Raw genomic sequence first — 5997 nt, 5'->3', positions numbered from 1 at the left:
GAAATTCTAATAATTAACTTTTAACAGACCAGATAACTATAAAAATATATTTCTTAGTCTGTTACTAAATGGAATGAAAATTTTTAAACAACATGAAACAAAAACTTGATGGCTCACTAGCACATGATTCTCTCTAAGAAAGAGAATTTCATAGTTGGTTTACACAGCCTGAACTAATGTTCAGTTGCTAGCAAGCGGCTCCTAATACAAAACTGACCGCAGGCTGAAAAGAATGGAAGAAATGAAGTCACATAAAAAAAAGGACACAATAGCTGAAGAGATGGCTCAGTAGTTAAGAACACTGGCTACTCTTTCAGAGGACTCAGGTTCAATTCCCAGCATCCACATGGCAGCTCACAACCATCTGTATGTATGTAACTGCAGTTCCAGGGGACCTGACACCTCCTTCTGGTTTCTTCAGTCACTAGGCACACATGTGGTTCACAGACATTCATACAGGCAAAACACTCATACACACAATATTTGAAAGACACAATCAGAGGAGCCAGAAGATGGCTCAGCTGGGAAAGTTCTTACCAAGCAAGCATGGAGACCTGAGTTCACTTCTGTCACCTACATAAAAAGCAGGGCTTAGCAATGCATATCTGTAATCTCAATGCTTGGGCTCATTGGCCAGGCTGGTCAAGCAAAATCAGTGAGCTCTAGTTTCAGTGAGAGCTCCTGTCTTGGAAATTAGGGTGGAGAGGAAGGAAGAAGGAAGGAAGGAAGGAAGGAAGGAAGGAAGGAAGGAAGGAAGGAAGGAAGGAAGGAAGGAAGGAAGGAAGGAAGACACCTGACATTGATCTCTGGCCTCGTTATACAGGGCACACTTGTGTATGCAGATATGCACACACATATGCACAAACCCATGTGAACACATGTGGAACTGTGAAACGCAGCCTGCTTTCTAGTCGAGCTAGTTTTAAACCCTGGAGACCCAGCAGGTGTTCCTGTAAGGGACCTGTTTGCCATGCTCCCAGAGATTAGGCTCCTGACACGAGGCCCCAGCTCCATAATTCTGTGGTCATCAGTCACGTGGGGCAACACGCCAAGCTCCTGGTATTTCACCCCCACAGTTACCTGGCAACAGCCAGGTATGCTTCTCCCCACAGTTACCTGGCAACAGCCAGATAGACCTGGCCCACTATAAAAGGGTCTGATTGTCCCCTCCTCCCTCTCTTACTGCTGCTTCCCAGTTGCTTCTCTCTTGCCCTTTTGCTCCCCCTATCTCCGAATTCCCTTCTCCCCTCTCTCCACATGGCCATGGCCAGCCTCTACTTCTCTACTCTTTCACTCTCTCTGCCTTTCTACAATAAATGCCTTGAAACCATGAACTGCCTCTTCTCATCGGGATCCACCATACTGGAGCAGTGGAGCAGGTCTTCCTCTAAAAGAGCCGAGCATCTAATCTCCCATGGAGGGCCTCTCTGCGCTCTCAGCCAGGGTCTCCACCAAGGCAAGCGCCTGAGCAAACCAGAGACAGAGACACTCCTCCCTGCAGGACCCAGCCAGAGTTCTCCTCCTGCCCTTTTCCCTTTGTGTCCCAGGCCAGCGTCAGCCCGTGGGTGCCCACTCTGGGCATTCAGTAGCATGTGCGGTGCCCAAAAGTGAGAACCTGCTGTCCCTGGCCTCCGTGCAGCCCCGGGAGCCAAGAGCCAAACTCCAACAGTTCCTCGGGGACCTCAGACTGCACTTTTCCCACCCCTGGAGCGGTGTCCTGCGGCTTCTCACAGCCTGACACCCACCTGGCAGCAGTGTGGGGTGCATGAAGTCAAACTTCCCGCATCCACTTCCATGAGTGGCCTTAGCCTTGTGGTGGACCAGACCTGGGATACACCATCTTAACAGAGAGAGAGAGAGAGAGACAGAGACAGAGACAGAGACAGAGACAGAGACAGAGACAGAGACAGAGACAGAGACAGAGACAGACAGAGAGAGAGACAGAGAGAGAGAGAGCATGAATCAGACTTTGCACTCTGAGGCCATGACCTCTCCAGAACACATCACTGAGTACATTGCCTTGGTTTCAGATAAGCAGACACTGGACCAACACCACACTGCAGCTTCTGCATCATCTTTTCCCATATCCAACTAACAGTGTCTCACATACACAGCTCCTGCTCTTCCTTTAGTTGCCACTGAGCTCTCACCACATGAGCTGGAGCTGGGGACGTTAATATTTGCCTTTCAAAAGATGTGCATTAAAATAAACATACTCATGAGATCCACTTGTTGCCTAACACAACAGTGGATGTTAGCATGGGCTTCTGAACTTACAGAGTCATCTCTACTTCATACAAATCCCACTATTCACAAAGGGGACGTTATGAACATACTTAATCCCTATCCTTACAGTATAAGCTTCTTGGGTTCTAACTCTGCTTGATAAGTGCTGGTTAATTTTTTCTCAACTTAACACAAGCTAAGGTCATCTGGAAAAAAAAAAGGAACTTCAATTAAGAAAATGCCTCCAGGCTGGTGAGATGGCTCAGCTCACTGACTGCTCTTCCGAAGGTCATGAGTTCAAATCCCAGCAACCACATGGTGGTTCACAACCACCCATAATGAGATCTGACACCCTCTTCTGGTGTGTTTGAAGACAGCTACAGTGTACTTATGTATAATAATAAATAAATCTTTTAAAAAAAGAAAAGAAAATGCCTCCATCAGATTAGCCTGTAGGGAAGTCTGTAGGCATTATTTCAGTTTAATGATTAAAATGGGAGGACTCAGCCCATGTGGCCAATGCTGAGTAGGTGATGCTGGAGTGTATTAAAGTAGCTGGCTGAGCAGACAAGCTAGGGGAAGGCAGTCTCTGCTTCAGGTTCCTGCCTTGAGTTCCTTCCCTGGTGATGGACGGTCATCTTCAAGATGAAATAAACACTCTCTTCCTCAGGTTGTTTTTAGTCAAGATATTGATCACAATGGTAGAAAGCATTCTGAGACAATCCGTCTTAATGCTTTCTTGCAACCCTGAAAATTTAAGAGCAGAAGTAAACACACAAACACCAGTGACTGGCAAGCACGCAAGTTTTTGCACTATTATTCGAGAACCAAATACAAATGAACAAGTATATTTAACTGCAGGGACGGTTTCCACTGAGCCCTTGGAACAACTAAGTGCCTTTAACTAAAAGCAAGATCATGCTGGATTAATACCTGAATAAGTATTGGAGAGATGTGTGCAAATGTAGAAGTCACAACAAATGATTAGCTAGAATATTATCATTAAATGGCATACTCAGTGCTAATTTCCTCAAAATTTCAAGATTGTAATTCAAAACAATGTCTGATGTTAGCTAGTATTTCAGAATCTTTTTTACTACTGTTTTTCGGTCAGACTGTGCCTATAAATTATGAATTCTTAACATTGTGTAAAACTGGGTTTCTCTTCCAAGGGGTGTGGTCTTTATTATTATATGGAGTTTCCTCACAAAACTCAAGCTAGGAAAGTGATAGGATCTGACCATGCCATTCCTGGATATAGAGTCAATGGAAGGAAAGTCAGAAGTCAAAGAGCCACTGGCAAGCCCATGTGATTACAGCATTACCCACAGTGGCTAAGATGAGGAATCAATGCCCATAAAAGAGTGGATGCACACACAGAATGTGTTCATAATGGAAATTTAATAATAAAGAGTAAAATCCTGCCATCTGCAGCAAGATGGACAGAGTGTGACGTCAACGGAAATAAGAATACCTAGAAGGACAATCATCCTGTTCTCTCACAGGACGAGAAAGTGACGCTGGCCAGAATACAAAGCAGAAATCACTGGAGGCTGGGGCCAGGGGGTAGATAAGAGGAGGGTGGGTTTGGTTGTTATATGTTGTATGTGCTGAAATGCCACAGTGAGCAGGGTTAATATGGAATAATGCATGGGAATGAAAACTAAATGTTTCTAAACGTTTTTATTGGTTCTTTGCTAATTTACATCATGCATTTCAATCCCATTCATCTTCCCCTCCCCTCATACCTGCCCTCTACCCTGGCAACCTCCTCCCCAACAGAGAAAAACCTGTAGTGTCACAGTGTGTCCCATAGTACACCCCTTTTTCCACACTCCTTTGTTTGCAAATATTCATTGCATTGATTCGTTGGTCTGGTAGGAGACCTCTGGCTTCTGCTACTCTATCAATCCTGGAACCTCACTGGAACTCCTTTTGAATATTCTGTTGTTGGCCTGTGTCATGGAGCTCCTGTACTTTTGGACCCATAGGACTGGCCCCTTCATGCACTCTAGCTACCAATGGGGTATGTATTGGAGTAGGCCAACTTAAAGCCCTGGATCTAGGCTGGTCAGTCTGCTGGATCTTCCCTCTCATATCCTTGAGATTGGCTCACCAGCAAACCCCCAGTGCCCCGTCAGCTCTACCCTGCTTCTTAGGCAAGATGCAGGGACCACTTTCATAAGTGTTGCAGCTACTGAGTTCTCCCACTCTCATGAACCTGGGGCTATCTCTCCTGCCTGCCATAGGTGGCAAGGGATGAGGAAAGGGAAGAGGGCATCTGTCTCTCATCTAAGCTACTGCACAGCAGACAAGAGGCAGGGTCAGCTCTCCTAAACTCACACCCTCAAAGCCAGCTCATCTGCAACCCCATGTCCAGGGTCATCCCTACTATGCTGCCCAGGTGAGGGCTCACTCTGGTGAGTTCTGTAGCTGGAGAGGAGCAGGCACAGCTCTCCTGCATTCATGACCTCAGGGGAAATTTTCCCACCTGCCACAGACAGTGAGGGGCTGGGGAGAGGAGGGTCGGGTATCTCTCCCTTGTCCATGCCACCACACAGGAGACAAATTGCTCGTACCCTCAGGGCCAGATCACTTACACCTCCTGAAATGTGTGGGGATGAATCTTCCAACTGCAGCTAGCTGGAGTGGTATCTGCTCTCTTGCTCTCATTTTCCCAAGGCCATCTCTCCCAAGATGCCAGGTGAGGGGTGGGACCAGTTCTGCACAGCCTTCAGACATCAGCCCAGACCAGAGATATCCACCTGGCCATTGGTGGTAACAGACCCCTGCTGCTCCAGGACCACGGCCCCAGAGATGGCCCTGGTGGCATCACAGGCCTGGACTCCACCATGGCCTCAAGTGGCATCACTGGCTATGCTGCTCACTACCCTCCAGTCTGAAGTTCTGCCTCTCTTCAGTGTACCCACATCCTTCAGTTTCTGTTTCCCTTCCATTTCCCCACCACTTGTTTGCTCTTCTTAGTGGTTCTCGGAGCCTCTGGGTGTCTGGGCCATCTCAGGAGAGGTCTCATGGGTACTGTGCCCTCTCATGCACTATGGCACCAGGCAGAGGTGACCTTGGGAATAGTCTCTCCTGCCCTGTCTGTATGGTGCTGGACTGGTGGTCATCTCAGGTTTGCTTTTTTTCAGGGAGTATTGAGCTACCAGTTATTCAGATATTTACAGGTCCGAACACTGAGCAGAGACACAGCCTCTCTCCTCTTTGCCACCTGCTGATGTACACGTGACACAGGAGCCACACCTGCACAGACTCTAGGGGCAAAGAAAATTACATACATTCCTCCACAAGCCACTTCTTAAATTTAGAATAAATCCTACTGTCTTGACACTTGCCCAGTTTTACCATATAGATCTGAAATTATAGTAAAATTACAAACTTATTTTTCTCCTTGCTCTCAGGTGGGAAATGAAATTAACAGTGCTCACTATTGTGTTGTGTTTATTTACTAACATGTATTTGTTCACTAATGTTTAGTAATCTGTGTGCACACCCATGTGCCACAGTTTGTGTGTGGCTGAGGGCAGCTCTCAGGAGTCTGTCTCTTCCTGCCACTACACAGGCTTCAGGAGGGAGCCTTGGCCGATTCACTTGCCAAGGCTCCCTCATCATCTCAAGGGTGGTGATCACAATCAAACAACTCACCACAGGGCTTTCCAGACACTGCAACAACAATCATGAGCAGGTATGCTATTTGCAAAAATGCTATTAAGAATTTTCTCTCCAATCGAAATGCCACATTGCCAGTTA

General features: G+C 46.8%; 1 non-coding gene across 1 annotated transcript; it reads right to left on the bottom strand.

The window, feature by feature from the left end:
- Nucleotides 1–5380: 5380 nt before the first annotated feature.
- On the bottom strand, nt 5381–5512 carry LOC115030505. The gene has a single exon (XR_003836098.1). It is a non-coding gene; the product is annotated as a small nucleolar RNA SNORA17 (small nucleolar RNA).
- Between the last annotated feature and the right edge of the window lie 485 nt (nt 5513–5997).

The sequence above is a fragment of the Mus caroli genome, chromosome 2 (assembly GCF_900094665.2).
Source record: "Mus caroli chromosome 2, CAROLI_EIJ_v1.1, whole genome shotgun sequence".
Classification (NCBI taxonomy): domain Eukaryota; kingdom Metazoa; phylum Chordata; class Mammalia; order Rodentia; family Muridae; genus Mus; species Mus caroli.
This window is presented reverse-complemented; position numbering and strand designations above follow the sequence as displayed.